General features: G+C 51.8%; 1 protein-coding gene across 3 annotated transcripts in view; it reads right to left on the bottom strand.

Annotated features, from left to right (window-relative positions):
- Window positions 1-15,574, bottom strand: part of TET3 (tet methylcytosine dioxygenase 3) — a 65,770-nt gene that overhangs the window by 32,213 nt on the left and 17,983 nt on the right. The window contains exon 1 of one of the 3 annotated variants that reach the window (XM_020780123.3): window positions 1,404-1,559. The exons of the other annotated variants lie outside the window; for them this stretch is intronic. The gene's annotated coding sequence lies outside the window, so the exon portion shown is untranslated. Of the gene's footprint in view, window positions 1-1,403; window positions 1,560-15,574 lie in introns of those variants that run through there. 3 annotated transcript variants of the gene reach the window in all.

Below are 15,574 nucleotides of genomic sequence, written 5' to 3'. Positions count from 1 at the left end.
ACCGAGGCACCCAGCCAACATCAAAACGTGCAAACTGGGAGACATGTCCAGCCACAAAAGTGAGCTCGGGGCAGCTTCTGTGTCCCAAAAATGGCACGGTCACCCAGGCTGGCCATCCCTTTGTGGTCACGGCTGATCTTTATTTTATTTTGAACCGTGTGTGCCTATCAAATCCGTCCGTCTCTTTCAGCCCAGCCCTAGACATCCGTGATCAGCTTCTTTGTTCCCTCCCAGCAAAGGCGGTGGAAGAGGAGGAGGAGGAGGAGGAGGAGGAGGCAGCCACAGCAGGGCCCAGCCCAGCCTTTTGTGCCTTCTCCTGCCTGCCTCCCGCCCGGCCCACCCCCTGGCAGAAAACTCCATGATCAGCACAAATCCTCTAGCTTCCTCCTCGCTGTCTCCACACACAAAAGATCCACCGGCACGTGGATCCCAGAGCAAGACTCCTCGAGGATCAACGCCCCTACCCCCTCCCCATGATCACAGGGAATGGGATCACTCGCAGGCAAACGCCATCCTCCAGTTTTTGGATAAAACGCCTTCCTCCCCTATCTCTAGGCTTCCTACGTGAAGGAGGAGAAAATAAATTTACAAGAGGGAATGACATTCTTTCCCCGTCATCATTAGAACTATACAATCCTCTCATTTTTTTTTTTAAAAAAGAAGAATTGAAGAGCGGCAGGACTAAAAGAAAAATTTTCTCTAGGATTTTGGCACAAGTTCCAAATTCAACTCGGAGGCTTTTAAAAGTTAGCAGCCGTTTGTGGCTTAAGGTAATCACAAGAGAACTCTGCAAGACTTCGAAAGAAAGAGAAGGAATCACAGAACGGCAGAGGAACCTTCCCACCCACAAAAAAAGCTCTCTCTCTCTCTCTCTCTCTCTCTCTCTCTCTGGTTTTAGCACAATTCGCTCTTTGGGCTTCAGCCCTGCAGCTCTTCCTGCTTCCACCAGCCGTGCCGAGGGCTGCTCGGAGAAACCCCAACGGGCCACCTTTCCCTGGGCTTCCAGAGCAGCGGCCTCGGCCTCCTCTCTCCCCCTGCAAGGGCCCCCATTTTCTCCTCCCGTTCAGGGCCAGCGCTGCTACAAATTCCCCTTTTTAAAAAAGGGGGGAAAGGGAGAGAGCTTGCGTTCAGGCCACTGCCTCCCACACCAGCTCCGTGAACTCCCCAGACGCAGCCCAGACGCCACTCCTGTCGGCACAAAAGAGCTGCATTGGTCCAAAGGCCGGACCCCGAACGTACACGGCTTCTCCAGCAACACAAAGGGGGAGGGAGGGAGGGAGGGAAGGAGGGAGGCAGACATGCAGTCAGACAGACAGACATCTTGGGGAAAAGGCTAGAGGGAAAGGGGAAGGCGGGGGGGGGGGAGGAAGAGATACAGAAACCCTTGCCAGGAAGCCACTTACGGTTGCAGAGTCTGCCAAGAGACAGCCAGATACCGAGAGGCAACAGGAAAAGGAAGCATGGAGGAATCAGGAGGAAACCGTGAGGCACCATAACCACCACCACCACCACCGACGGGGCTGGTCGCCGAGGAGGTAACGCTGATCTAGTTACTCAGCCGACACAGACCTCCCCCTCCCCTCTCCGAACAGCTGTGGGGGCCATTATCCCTCCCGCGCACGGCACGTACATTCCCAGGATGGCCGCAGCAGCAGCAGCAGTAGCAGCGCATGGGGAGCCAGAGAAGATGGGGCTGCAGCCGCAGCAGCAGCAGCAGCAGCCGCCTCAAGAGCCAAGAAGACTCTGGGGGAAGCAGTGAACTGGATCGGGATGCGGGGGGGGCAGGATGCCCCCCCCCCTGCAAGCAGGCTCAGAGGAGGAAGGCCTTTGCCTCCCCGAAGGTCTTCAGAAATTGCCAAAATAAGACATGATTTTTTTTAAAAAAAAATAAGAATCTGTTTCTCAGCAACCACACACACAAGACACACGTACGCCAGTTCAGGGGTCTGCAAAGGTGGTGGTGTTTTTCCCTGCGGTGGGGGGGTCTACAGGACTACCTCAGATGACCCACCACAATGTTCCGTTCAAAGAACGGGTTACGCTGACAGCAACACAAGCGCAGCAACCTGGCGGTGGCCGCCGATAACATCCCTTCCTTCCTTCCTTCTCTTTCTCTCGCTCGCTCGCTCGCTGGCTGCACTACTGTTTTCGGCAATCAGAGTATCGCCTCCCTCTGCGAAGCGCCCTTCGAAGGTACGCCCGGGACAACATCAAGAGGGAACATGAAAACGCCAGCCCCTCCATGATGACCTGGCTCCTTCTGAGGCCACAGGGAAGCCCTCCCGTGGCAGGGCCTGGCCACGGTGGTCCCCCCTCCCTGGCCGCGTATTTCACGAGGCGCCACGTGACTCAAGGCTCCTTGGCTGAGGCGGTTGGCGGGAAGACTCAAAGCAAGCCTCTCTAGAGCAAGGAAAAGCCCGCGTCAGCCAGGATGTGGGCCCAGCGCATGTCCCCACTGGATCCAAACAGGAGCGGTTTTTCACTGGGACAAAGAGTCGCCCTGTTATCCCTCCAAGGATGTGCGCGCATCGCGGTCCTTTTCGGTCAACGACTCTTTTAATTCCCTGCGTAATGTATGAGTCAAGGAGAGTTGTCAGGACAGGCGCGCTGTCCCAGCTGGTACGACTCCTGGGGCACCCGCCCTCCCCCCCCGTCCTGAGCTGGCTTTCCTTGCCTGCCCCCACTAAACGGGTGGGAACCGCCACGCGCTAGAAGCCCACTGCTCTTCCTACGCCCTCTGGACCAGGACAACAACATAGGCAGGGTTCTCACCCATCACAAAGGGCCCAACCGTTTTGAAAAACCCCGTTGGCCAAGGCGCAAGGCTGAGATGTTCTGGCATTTGGCAGGGGACGGCCAGGACGGGCTACTCAAAGCCCAGATTCTCATCCCCACCTCCATGACTAACACAAGCGCGCACCACCTCCTGCGAAAGACCTGGTGCTCAGCATGGCATTTCTTAGGGATTCTGTATTCAACGATTCCACTCACTGCTAGTTCCACTGATTTATTCCAACGTTTATGATTCTTGGTCCTCTTTTCTCACACAACAGCCCTCCAGATACCTGGAGATGGCCATCATCCCACCTATCAGCCTTTTCTTCTCCAAGTTACACACCACCACCTCCCAAAACGCTCAACCTTTCTGAGCAGGCCTCTGGGCCATCCTGGTCAACTTCCTTGGGACACCAAGATCCAGCTCCTTCTTCAACCCTGTATCGTCATCGCACATGGTTGAACTTTGACCTGTGCCCATGAGAAACCCCCTAGAGATTTGACTTCTAGAGGCCCTGCTAATGGGGGATTGAGGGGGGGGGAAGCAAACTCGTAGCAACCAGAGTTTCTAGCAGGGCAATGACAGCAGTCGCCTGGCGCGCTGGTGCCTGTCAAGAGTGTGGTGCAATGGCATACTGCTCCTCTCGGTGGAAGCTCCACTTAACGACGAGAGCTGCCAGCACCAAGAGCTGGAAAAAAGATCAAACCACCTTTCAGAAGCTAACACACTTGGTGTGTCTTATGGGAGAAAATTCTGTCCACTCATTACGTTATCGTACAGAGGAGGACCCAGTATTGGCACATAACGTTTGCCTGTCATGTTCAAAGTGTTTCACGTGTAGGATCCGCCTGCAAGCCTTGTGATCTTCATCACTGCTGATGTCGCGGCTGACACAGTTATACCTCCTGCCTGTCTTCCAACAGCCTCCTCAAAACCCTCCTCCAGCCCCTGAGATTCTCACCACAGGCTGGGAAAACAGGGCTGGTTGTAAGAGCATCCCTGAGTGGGGCGCTGAACCCAGATCTCCCGAACACCAGCCCAATGTTCACACACACCCCCGCTGCACTCCTGACAACCATCAATCACCCTGCCAGGTCAGGTCAGGTCAGGTCAGGGGTGTTCTTCCCCTGCCCTGTTGGTGAAGCAGAGAGGAAGCAGTTTTGCCCCGGCGGGCCACTGGGTTTGTTGGCCAGCAGGCACAAAGGGCACCCACTCCCTGGTTTGCAGATCAGTCGCTATGCCAGTCAGGAGGACCCCGCAGAAACCTTGGCAGAAAAACTCAGACAGCTTCCTTGCACAAGCCAGTCCACCTCTACGTGGTCAAGGTGCACAATCAACCAGAACCAGGAGGCCTTCTGAGCTCCTGCTCCTTTATACTTGGGGGGAAAAAACCTCCAGTTGCCTCTCTTGTTGGCTTGGCTTGAAACAGGGAAGGAGGCAGTTCCCAAAACGCATCCGCAACTTCTGCCAGCCCAAGGCTGCACATCCCAGCAAGATGCCCTGGCCTCGGATCCAGCGGCTCCGAGGAGCAAACCCACTCCAGTCTCCTGGCTTCCTCAGTCACTCAACTCTTCTCTCCCCCAATCCCAAACGTCTTGCCCCATGGATCTGCCTGGAGGGACCCCTTGCAATGATGAGCACACTTGGCCTGTCCTTCCTTACACTTTCCTTTTCTGTAGCCACAAAGGAATTCAGGGCCACCCATTCTAAAGCTTGCTTCGAAGCCTCCAGAGACAGGGAGGTGGCCGCCTGCTCTTTCCCGCCTGTTCGCTTGCCCTTCCAGACCACAGTTATGAGAATGGCCAGCAGCGCTCCATGGCTCAAATAAGGGGTCATGCCAATTTCCATTGCTGCTCCCCGCAAACCTCATTCTTGATACATACAACATGGGCAGCAGGAACCTAAATGAAGGTGCTTGATTTGCACACTCAGCAAGAATGTGATTTTGGGAAAGTGTGGCAGGACAACGCAGATTCCCCAGATGGAGCCAGAAGCAGAAGAGGGTCAAGTCATTTCGCAGCTCTTTGCCTTCCCTCCCGGATCAGGTCCTGTGCAATCATTACAGAAGCATGAAACCCGAGTTATTTTTAAAGAATTCACAAGATCTTGCACAAGGCAGCCGGCGTGCGCTACATGCTGTGCGTCCCACCCACGAGGAATCCCAGACTCCAGCCAGCGCAATCCCGTCGTGGAGTCAGCCGGCAAGGGGCACCCAGTCCAAGAAGCAGCAAGGTGGGCAGGCCGGCTTGCCTCCTTCAACCGAGGAGGTGGCAATTCTGAACAGACACAGAGCTGGGCGTCCCCTCTTGCCTCACCCACACGCTTGCGGGCTGACCTCTGGCTGGCTGGCCACAGCCCTGCCAGCTCCAGCCACTCTCTCTGACCCCTGGAGGGGGCCGGCCGGCCGGCCGGCTGTCAGGGAGAAAGACAAGCCACATACCAGCTATGCAGGTGGCCCCCTTGCTGTTCTCCTTCAGGTAATCCACGGCAATCACGTTTTGTTATGATGATTATTAACACTAGCCTATCCTTCATCCTTCATGAACAACCACCTATTTTTGTCAGATCCCTCTTTCTAAATTATTTATCTACTTAATTACTTATTTGCAACATCTGTATCCCTCCTTTCTCCTTAAAAAGGATCCAGGGCATTAAGGGTGCAACCTTTTAAGGACCTCACCTCAGAAGACAATGTCTGAAGCTAAAAATAGTAAGTGTACAAATACTTTTTTAAAAAAATCACACAAATGCCACTCTAAGAAACAGTAAACAAAATCGACACCAAAAAAACAGATTCAAAGCAACAAGGCACCACCAGCCATTTAAGAACCCCACTCAGGCAGGCAGTCATGCTGCCGGGAGAGTTTGCCTGAAGGGAAAGGTCTTCACCTTCAGGATCACTATTATCTCTGAGCACAGGGGTGGGGACCGGCGGTGGGGGGGGGGGCGCCAAGCATACGTTGGGTGCATTTAGGGGACATTTTAGCAGCATCCCTGTCTGGACCAACCGCTCCTGCCACTGCAACCCTCTGAAGTGTCCTGGCGCCCAACCCAACTCCTTCCCAAGCAGCTGCTCCTCTTACTAAGGCTCTCAAAGATCCTTCGCCCAGGTCAACGTCTTCGGCACTTCTCCTTTACAAAGGAACAAGGACAGCCCATTCTTCTAGAGCAGGGGTTCCCCGTCCCGGAACCCCAGATGACCTTGGACTGCAACTCTCAGAAATCCTGGCCAGCACAGCGAGTGGCGGAGGCTTCTGGGAGTTGTAGTCCAAAAACACTTAAGGACTCAAGGTTCTAGGAGCACATCGGTAGCAGAAGAGCCAAGATGAGATAGAGGACCTCTCCTTCCCCTTTTCAAACTCATCCTTCGCTGGCCTCAAGGAGGTCCGATTCCATCTAAACCCACCGTCACTCATAAGCATACCGGGCAATGTTACAGACTTGTCCTCACGTAAGCCAACTTCAGTTATTGGCGGACTGCAACTCCTACAGACCCCTGGCTCTGTTGTCTAGACCTGGCAAGCCTCTGCAGATCAACAAAATCTGGAGGGGGGCCTGGTTTCCCTGTCCCAATTGCAAAGATTACTGAGGTAAGAGTGCACATGAAATACTTTGAAAGTCTGACATCATTAGAGCCACAGCCCATACATCACTAACTCTACAGAAAAAGAAAGCATAAGCAAAGTATTCTCCATGAGTGGAGAATAATTGGCAGGAAGGTAAAGGAGAACCCGCCCCCCCCCCAGTGTCTCCTACAGAAGGGGCTAAGTTCACAATCTATGAGGAAAGGACAGGGCGCCGGTCCAGCCCGTTCCTTTCAGAGAGACTTGGAAACGGGTGGATTGTGCCCAATAAGAGCAGCTGGGGCAGGGCAAGCAGAAACCAGCCGGGGTGGGGGGTGGGGGGGTGGGAATCAAAGAAACACAGAGGGAGCTTTCGTCAGTGCTTTCCCTTTTCTGCAGATCAAGGGGCAGCCCCACCACTCTTTCAAAAGACAACAACCACCAACCCAGGGGGTATCACAGTGACAGGCTGCAAAGACGGTCTATCCAGCCCTCTCGGCTTTCAAGGGTCTCCCTGAGAGGCGCCAGAGGACAAACCTTCCCCCTGCTCTTCCTTGGCTTTGTTATTTTTCATCATTCTAAGGAACACCTTAGCTTCTCTTTCCAGATATCATTTATAATAAACGCTTCACCATGGCCTGCTACAACGTACTGTGGTGGTGGTGGTGGGGTGTTCATCCCTATGGCACTTCAGCAACAAATCAAAACTGGTTACTCTTTACCTTCCACACACCAAAAACTCTGGAAACGCATCTACCCACTTTCCTGGTGGGTCCCTGGAAAGATTAGAGAGAGTTGCATCTAAAAGTCTTTGGACACACCAGGCCCCTGTGTGAGAGGCATCACCCACCACACCCAATAACCACACGGGCCAGACGGTTATTTTGGGGGAAACTGGCAGCATTTTGCAGAGGATCACAGGAGTGGGAAACAGGTTCGTCCAGGCATCCAAACGTTTAACAAAGATCGGAAGCAGACCATTTCAGGGAACTGGCAGCCGTTGTTCGGGGAGAAAGTTTCCACCTTCCATGAAGAAGAGCTCTACACCCATTTTGCGTTTGTTCCACTGCCAGCTTCAGTCAAACAGGTTTTCGAAACCACACGAACACGAAAAACCTGTTCCAGAGAGGCCGAGCGGGACAAGCGTGCACATGCTGTTCCTCAGCCCTCAGCCACGCTCAGGGTGGGGTGGAGAGGGCACGCATTTTCACGCCCAGCTTACCCGCCAGCCTTCCGCAGAGAGAGTTTGAGAAGCGGCCACACAAAAACCAGCCTGGGAACTTTGGAACTCTGGAGAGGGCTCCTCGGCTTGTGTAGTAAACAAAGGGGCCGGGAGGCAGCCGGGACAGCGTTCCCTCCCTCTCTGCACGCTTTTCTCAGCGGGGGCAACCTTGGGATCGTAGCTCTGAGGATGGATGCAGCCTGTTAATTGCTCACTTATTAGCATTATTTCCTGGCAAATGCAAACACAAGAACATGGGGAAGAGCGAGAAGGAGCCCAAGAGCACTTACAGCTGTCTCAGCAGGTTCTCAGCCTTTAAAGAGCATTTCTGCCAACTCCCCAAAAGAAAACAAAGGGAAATTGAACATTATAATGGGCTGGGCCTGCTCCAGCCGGTTTTGACATTCCACTCCCTACAAGCAGCCAGCCAGCCAGCCAGCGAGAGCGACTTGGCGTCAGGGTTAGAGACCTGGACTTCTCTAGAGTAAATGGGATACTACACAGTCAAGTTGCTCCAACTACCATACAATTGCACTCATTTCACATGCCAGAAAGGTTATGTTCAAAATCCACCAAGGTAGGCTTCAGCAGTATGTGGACCAAGAACTCCCAGAGGTACAAACTGGATTTCGAAGGGGGAAAAAAACTATAGATCAAAGTGCTAACAGCAAACTATGGCAAGTCCTTCAAGAAATGGGACTGCCTGACCACCTTATCTATCTCCTGAGAAATCTATATGTGCGACAGGAAACCAACAGTTAGAACTGGATATGGAACAACTGATTGGTTCAAAATTGGGAAAGGAGTACGACAAGGCTGCATATTGTCTCCCTGCTTATTTAATTTATATGCAGAATACATTATGCAAAAAGCAGGACTGAAGGAATCCCAGGCCGGAATTAAGACTGCCGGAAAAAATATCAACAACCTCCGATATGCAGATTATACCGCTCTGATGGCAGAAAGTGAGGAGGAATTGAAGAACCTCTTACTGAGGGTGAAAGAGAAGAACGCAAAAAAAGTCTGAAGCTCAAAAAAACTAAGATCATGGCCACTGGTCCCATCACCTCCTGGCAAACAGAAAGGGAAGATATGGAGGCGGTGACAGATTTTATTTCTTAGGCTCCATGATCACTGCAGATGGTGACAGCAGCCACAAAATTAAAAGACACCTGCTTCTTGGGAGGAAAGCGATGACAAACCTAGACAGCATCTTTCTTAAAAAGCAGAGACATCACCTTCCCGATAAAGGTCTGCATAGTCAAAGCTATGGTTTTTCCAGTAGCGATGTGTGGAAGTGAGAGCTGGACCATAAAGAAAGCTGACTGCCGAAGAATTGATGCTTTTGAACTGTGGTGCTGGAGGAGGCAAGGGTGAAGGAGAACAAACCTATCCATTCTAAAGGAAATCAACCCTGAGTGCTCCCTGGAAGGACAGATCCTGAAGCTGAGGCTCCAATACTTTGGCCATCTCATGAGAAGAGAAAACTCCCTGGAAAAGACCTTGATGTTGGGAAAGTGTGAGGGCAAGAGGAGAAGGGGACGAGAGAGAACGAGATGGATGGACAGGGTCACCGAAGCAACCAACATGAATTTGACCAATTCTGGGAGGCAGCGGAAGACAGGAGGGCCTGGCATGCTCTGGTCCATGGGGTCACAAAGGGTCGGACACGACTGAACGACTAAACCACAACAACAACCTGCTTCTTTTGATTTCATTAAACTGTTTGGTTTTGTTTGTATGCAAAAAAAGGAAAAGAAAAAAACACCTTGCTTTAACCCTTGTTTGGATTAACGAAAACAAAATAATCCACAAGGAAAAGATTATCCAGGAAGGAGCTCTTTTATTGTATCTGGTCTATTTCTGTACTGGAAACACGGTCCCAGTTCTGAGTAGAAGGAAGAACAGCTTTAGCTTTCCCCTTCTGGTGGTTCTTCACTCAAAGCATCAAAGTACCCGGAACGCTTGCTCCTCTGTCTTCCAGGTGACGACACAAGAAGCCGAGTTGTAGCTTCTCTCCCAAAGAATCTGGAGATCCCTGGGGGGGGGGGGGAACCTCCATGGCATCCCGGTCCACACAAAGGGTGCTAATGCCTGCTGTTTTCATTCCTCTGGGTGAAAAGCAAACATTTCAAAAGTCTTCTGACAGCTGGGCAAGATGACAGACACTTTGTTGCATTAGCTATGTTTCCCCACTTTTCCAGCTAATTTTTGTACAGAAAATCCTCATATTCGGTGTGAAAAAAACTGCCATTTGTTCAAACTATCTGGGTCTCCTATGGAGAGAAAGGTGGCATATATGTAAATATTTCAGATAAATAAATATTTTAATGCAAAATGCTAATGATCGGGGGGGGGAGTCCTGGACATTCTGCTCTTTTGTAGGAGTGCACTGATATGTGGAGAAACCCCGGCTTTGTCAGGGCCAAGAAAATCTATCAGAACTCTTTACATCCTTACTCCACAGAAGAGTCATGACGTGTGTCAGATACATTCATTCCTCATGAATTAGACCCAACAGCGTGGCAGATCTCTACCTGCGCACTACAGTTTCCAAGCAATGAAGGAGGTACAGGATGGAGGCATGTAAACAGATGCACAGTGCAGAAAAAGGAAGATAGAGGGAAACTTTTCCCCCACCTCCCCAGGAGCCCACCCTCAGAAAAATTGGCCTGCAAGAGAAAAGCCAGCCAAGTCCAAAGAGTTTTCAGTGGATACCAAGCAAGGGATCCTACTCACGAAGAAAGCCCTAACGAGGCCATCTGCCAAGAGCTGGATGGTACTGATAAAACGGGGCCGGATCCACAAACCCTTCTGGCACAGCAGGGAAGAGGCTTCTCCCTTTTCCCCTCCTGCACAGCCGCCTGGAACGAACAGCGTCAGGGTTCGGGTTGTGAGAACGGCTTCCGGGGAAAGGAAGGACCTTTCCAAGAACACGGTCACTTGTGCCGGCGTCCAGACTGTAACCTGAACTCGCCTGCGTCACGTCCACAACAGAAGCCAGCGTGGTGTCCAAGGGAAGCCCAACTGGCAGGCGGCAGCGGCTTGGTCGTGACTCCATGGAGGAGCACGTTCCAAAGGAATGAAAAGGACGGGGAGCCAGCTCGATCGCTCGCTTCCAGCCGGGCTCGCTCTCGCTCTCCCAAGAGCAGCAGAGGCACGGCTGGCCTCTGCTCTTGCCATGCAAGACCGCCGTGGGAGGAGAGCAGGGAGGGGAAAAGGTTAATAACAGACCGTCAAGGAAAGGGATTTCCCCGGCTGGCTGGGTGAGCCTTTCGGGAGGCTGGCTTGGCCAAGCAGCCGCCCGCTTTGCAAAGAAAGCCACAAGAGAAACGGTGGTCATTGGGATTTGGGACACTCCAGAAAGAATGGGCAAGGCCTTCCGACTTGATCAACTCTACGGCTGTGACTTTTGGGTAGAGGGAAGGGGCTGACAGGTTCCCCAGGGAGGGGATGCTGTTCCTTGGATGGCTCCACAGACTTCCTCGTCCCAGCACAAGAGGGAAGGAAGAGAAGTGGAGAAGAGAGACACAAGCTGGGGTGTCTGGACCCAATGCCCACGCTCTGCATTAGACCAGGGGAACTCACCGGAAGCCAAACATCAGGTCTGGCTCTCTCTCTGTGCTCAAAGGCAGCGCGTGACATTTCGACTCAGTTCCCAAACAGTCTTCAAGGACAGGCCCACAGATGCAGCAGCAACTTTTCAAAGCTGCCTCAGGGTGGTGCTTAAGGCACTTTAGAGTCTTTTTAACAGATGTTTCCCCCGTCATCCCTTGGAGAATCCTGTGGGCGAGGGAGCCACGTACCTACTCCTAAGGGCGGGAAGAAGACGGGCACCAGATCGGAGCAAAACCAGGAACGGTCCAGAAAGATGTCTTGGGGGCTACCCCAGCCCACAATGGGACCGTGGGAGACGTATGCCAGGGCTGGAAAGTGGTGGACGAGCAGAGGAAATTCCAGCTTCCTTCAGAGCCAGGCTGAAGAAAGCAACCCCAAAAACCTCCACTTGGGTGCGATTAAATCAACGAAATACGTTACACGCCATCTCTTCTGTCAATTCCATGCTTTCTAATGATTTCACATGACAGCAGCCAGGGTGGATTTGATTTAATATCAAGTAGATTTCAATCACGATTTCGATTACTAGTCAGTAAGACTCAATTTAAGTCATGATTTTAAAATGTAAAGACTCATCCTTGCTGATAGTTGTAATTTTAATATTTGCAACTGGATGAAGATTTCATATTGAGAATAATAACCTGTCAGATGAGTAAAGCAGGTAGATCAGAACAGATTTTAGTTTAATAGGTAAATCATACAATATTTGGAGAACGACTTAAATTGTTTTATTTAACTAAAACAATAACATTATATAGCACACATAATCTTGCATTTGCTTAAACATCAGTGTGTTCATTGTTTTTACACAAATCTGCAGAACAACAATAGGATTAAGGTCTTTTTCCTGAACTTGTTCATTTTATTCCATTTTTCTTGTGAAAAACTGCATGTCTTCTCAGATTGGATAACTTTGATTAATTGAATTAGTTTATCAAAAATGTAAATATTGCATGAATATAAAGTTTCATGCCACATAACTAAGTTCTATTTCATGACGAATAACCTTTGAACTATAATGTATCTTAAATAGAAAACTATCCTCAGATAGATTTTTCCTTCAAAAGCATTTCATTAAAATAAATTTGATTTAAATTTTAAAAATCCAATTAATTTTTTTAAAATCTGTTGGGGTTTTTTTTTCCCCTAATCCACCCTGACAGGAGCTGCACATGTAGTAAATATTCCTCTCCCAACATTAACAAATGTGGGAGAGAGGGGGGTCCCCCTCACCTGTTTTCTGTTGTTCTATGCCATCTAATTGCTTCTGACGTAATGGCGAAAAATCTCCTGCCCTCAGCCGCCCTGCTTAGCTCTTGCAAACTCTAGGAGGGCATGGCTTCTTTCATGGAGCCAGTCCATCTCCTCTTTAGTCTTCCTCTTCTCCTGCTGTATCCAACTTTTCCCAGCCTTCTTGCCTTTGTCTCCCAGCCATGCACCTGCCAAATACACCAAGCCTCTTTTCCAAATGTTCTGGTCGCTCCCAATGCCTCCCTTTCTCCCAAAGCCAAGCCTTGGAATGTCTTCCAGCCTTTTGCAAATGAGAAACAAGCCAAAAGGAATCTTTGCCTCTCGCAGCTCAGACGTAAATCCCAGACTGGGCTGAGAGTTTCAGGGTGGGGTGGGGGGGTCTCCCCAGCAAATCAGCATCACAGGCTGGGCAAGTGCCAGAACAAGCTGCCTGTCTCAGTTGACTTGATGTGAACCAGACCCCTTTCCTTGCTCTGCCGTAAAGCTCCCACCACCACCACCACCAGACCAGTAGGAAACGTGTCCCTAAAGCTAAAAAGAGGGGTGAGCTCAGGGACCCCACCTTCAGCATCTTTACAGAGGGCCTTCAAACATGCAGATACACCTGCTTGTCTTTCGGGGGGGGCACTGTACTTTTGGTTTAACGTTTGCCTTGTTTTGTTTACACAGGGACACGGCAGGGAACTCTTCTGCCCCCCTTCGCTGCCGTGGCGGCCCCATTAAGGCCCGCACACAGTCCTCCAGCCGCCCAGGGATTCTCACAAGCCGTGCTAGCTGAGAGAGGCCGAGGGTCGTAGGGGGTCCCCTCCCAGCTCCACCCCGAAGTGCGTCTCCCCCAAATCCTCCTCCTGTCCTTCGATGCACCGCAGCAACCAACCAAGAGCTGCGAGGGAGATCTCGCTCACGTACAAGACAGATGGCGTCACTTTTTTCGCCATTCATGCCTGGAGACGGGGGCTAAAAATAGCTCTGATGGAAAAGGCACTCTTCCAACGTGGCAGCCGCCGCCTCCGTAGCCCCGTAGCGGAGGGGGAGAAAAGGGGGGAAAGGGAAGGCTGGGCTCGTTCCTAGCTGCCGAAGGTGGGGAGGGGGGCAGAGCGGGCGGCCGCAAGGAGAGCACCACGCAGAAGGCGGCAAGGGTCCCGCTCCTCCGGCTCCATCTTCTCTCCTAGCCAGAGTCTCCTTCCTGGCTTGGCGGGAGAGTCGGCTCCTGGCCACCCTCTTTGCCAAGCGGTCCAGCCGGAGGGTTGAACAGACCCTCCCCGGGATCGCACCTTCCCGGCATTCCAAGGAAGTCTCAGACCAAAAGAGCTTTCAAGTCCTCCAGAATTCTTCATGGATCATATAAAATCATTCATGTTAGCAAACAGATCAAGATCTCCCAAGTCCAGAACACTGTTCAGCTCGACGGTACCCAAAAGCAGAGCGAGAGGCAGGCGGCAGACGCAGCACAAGAACCAGTTCAGAGATCAATGTGGTTGATTAAGGAAAGGGTTGCTTCCAAGGAAGAGCGACCAGCTGTCCTCCAACCCAAACCAAAGCACGCACGAAAGAGCGGACTCTCGGCGCAGGGGAAGGGAGGATCCCAGGGACAGACTTGGGTCAAGTGATCAGGAGCAAGGAAGAGAGAAGGTGGCACAGGGGGCTTTGGCGAGACCCATAGCGCCCCAGAAGCTGTTCCAGGCTGGGCCCCCACATCCTCCTTTCAGATCCCAAAGGGGTCTATGGGCCTGAAAGAGTCGGGGTTTCCGGCTGGAGGAGCCACACTCCTCAGGATGTTCTGCTCCGCTCAACTGATCGCGATCCTTCCTCTGCTTTCTTCCGCGCACCCTCCCTTTCTCATTTCCTACACCCCTTTTGCACCAACTCTAAAAGCAACAAACTAAAACACAGCCAGAGCCAATTAAATTCCGTATTAAGTATCCCCCCTCCCTCCCACAACAACAACAACAACAAATGCCACCTTCTTCAACACTACAACAAACATCGGTTGCATTTTTTAGTAATCGAGTAACGTCAAGAGAACAGGGTACGAGGGCCACGCTTCTCCAGTCCGCAGGGATATTGGGTTTGTCCAGAGTTACCTCTCCTCCCTCTTACCTGTTCCAAGTGTGAGATTCAAAATACGTATTTCTGGCAGACAGACGGCTCCCAGAGAGCTCCCCATGGAAGAAGCAAAGGAGGGAAACGTCCTTCCTCCGAGGCTCCCCTCTGCCACGGGAAGACATGCCGGCTGGGCAGGAGCAGCCGCCTTCCTCCCACATCCCCGGAGCAACCCTATGGATTTGGCCCCAAAGCCCACTGTCATCGAGGAATAGTCTGGGCATCATCCGGCATCCGCCATGGAGGGGGCCGGGTGGGAAAAGGAGGAGCGGGGAGGGTGGATCCATTGGCCGGCCTGCTCCCCGCCAGGAATCAGACGGTTCAAGGCCTGCGCTGGCATCTGCTGACTCATAGAGAGGCGTCGGCACAGCCTGCAATGTTTGTAAACCTAAAAAGCCACGTGCAGGCGGGAGGGCGAGCAGGCGGGCAGCAGGAACCAGTTGGGAGTTCTGGCTGCCGACCGACCGCAACAGAAAGCCACATCTCCAGGTCAGCGGGAGGAGGAGGAGGAGGAGGAGGAGAAGCTACTGTTCCTTTGCCCGGGGATTTGGCCAGCTCTGTGGCCTGGTGGAGGCATCAAGAGAGGCAGAGCCAAGGCAGAAGTGGGAAACCGCTCCTGTCAAACCCGACACGGTCTTCTGTGCGGAAAAAATCATCCAGAGAAACAACCACTCTTCCCTCGTTTGTTTCTATTTTTTAAATAATCCGATTTCAAGTTGCCACTTAAGTAAGTTTGAAAAACGTGAACAGAGAACTGGGTCAATTCTACGCACTTTGCACCTCCAGGAGGTGGAAGAATTTTACAGTGTCCCACTTCAGACTTGTGGGATAAGGAATCCGGTAATACTTCTAACGCTCCCCTGATCACCCTCAACTTTAAACTGTCCTTGGATGAAAGAGAGCAAGCATATCAGACGGAGAGATGGACAGGAGGAGAACCTCTCTCTCTTTTTTTAACATTCTACAAGAGAGGCTCCCAAGAGAAAAATGGCAGCGCTCCTCTGACAGCCACCCACTGCTTCCGAATGGGGTTACTCACGC

The sequence above is a fragment of the Pogona vitticeps genome, chromosome 8 (genome assembly GCF_051106095.1).
Source record: "Pogona vitticeps strain Pit_001003342236 chromosome 8, PviZW2.1, whole genome shotgun sequence".
Classification (NCBI taxonomy): Eukaryota; Metazoa; Chordata; class Lepidosauria; order Squamata; family Agamidae; genus Pogona; species Pogona vitticeps.
The sequence above is the reverse complement of the archived record's forward strand: the minus strand, read 5'-3'. Positions and strand labels throughout refer to the sequence as shown.